Here is a 1557-nt window from a genome sequence, read left to right on the forward strand (position 1 = left end):
ATAGATAATGCCCAGTTGCAGTAATGTCAACTAAAAGGGATTAGATAAACTTTATTTTTAAATAGGTGGATTGAACATGTTAATTGATTTGTGACAAAATGTTCAAAAACGACACTTTAGCTCGTTTTAACTGAACAACAGTCAAACACCTTTTTTTCTTCTTTTCCGAGTGTACGAAGGTGTACAGGTGCGTGTAGTGAATACATGTGAAAACTAAATATTCAAATTTATATCACAGATGATTGCCAGACCATGAGAAATTTTGTCTGCAGAAATCCACTATGTTCAGCCCTGAGATGTAACGGTTAAACCATTTTAATGAACATAACACAAAAAAATTTCTGAGAACACACATATTCTATAAAAACAAGAAACCACATTTGAAAACATTCTCACAGAAGTTTTCTTTACCTCTAACACTTTAAAAAGCCTCAAAACCCTATCCCTTACAAAAGGGAAGTTGAAAACGTTGTTATAAATATTTCACTAGTAAGCATATTCTCCAAACAGAGATGCTTGGGAATCAGACATGTTTTTTTTTTTTTGTTGTTGTTTTTTTATTATTATTATTTAAGGCCACTGATAAGCCAGTCGTCTACTATTGGCTCAACAATGTCCAGTTTTAATGTTGGACTGACAACTCTTCCTTCCCACCTAAATCTCCCACTGTGCTCGTTCATCTAGGACTGGTGTAGGCAACATCGGCCCTGGGGAGCCGCTGTCCTGCAGAGTTTAGCTCCAACCCTAAAAAAATCTGCCTGTATAGCCTTAGTACTCCTGAAGACATTGATTAGCTGGTTCAGGTGTTGGATCTTAACTGTAAGACAGTGTCTCTACAGGACTGATGTTGCCTACCCCTGATCTAGGAGAAGTGTTCCCCCAACTTAGCCTGGTTTCTCCCAAGGTTTTTTTTTTCCTTCTTATTTTTTCTCCATTTCTGTCACCTGATGGAGTTTGGATTACTTGACCTATGTAGCATTTGATTGGAGCAAAGTCAAACTGTCTCTGTTGCCAGTTGTCTATTGTTTTGTTTTCCTTCTTTGCTTGGCCGAATAACAATACATTTTGTCTAAATTATATACAGCATTTTGCTGACTTTGAAAAGGATAGGTCTAAATATTCATTCTGTGGCTCCAGTAGGATGTTTCTACATAAGATGACAATCTTTTTTAGACTACTTCCTTTCCTGCCCTCTCAGATGTGTAATGTGTGCATGTGTCCAGATGCAGATTGATAACCTGAATCCGGAGTTCCTGTTCCCGTTTTCACGGCCAAATCTGTTTCTGTTTAGTCCTGTGTCTGTGTTCTCTGTACTCCCTTCTTAGAGGCAGTATAACTTGGTTCTGTGATGTGAATAAGCTCTGGAAAAATGTATTAGCATTGAAAAAGTAAAAGGTCAGTTTTATTCAAACAACTTCAGATTAATTTGGTTGTTGTATCCAGGGAAAAGAGCTGAGTCAGCATATCTCTTCTATCTTTTTAGATTGCAATGAAACAGTTAATTTAATTTGTGTAATTTTGATTTACCACTCATAATCGACTGAGATTGATTTGTAC

This window comes from Scardinius erythrophthalmus (genome assembly GCF_964197995.2).
Source record: "Scardinius erythrophthalmus genome assembly, chromosome: 12".
In the NCBI taxonomy this organism is placed as follows: Eukaryota; Metazoa; Chordata; class Actinopteri; order Cypriniformes; family Leuciscidae; genus Scardinius; species Scardinius erythrophthalmus.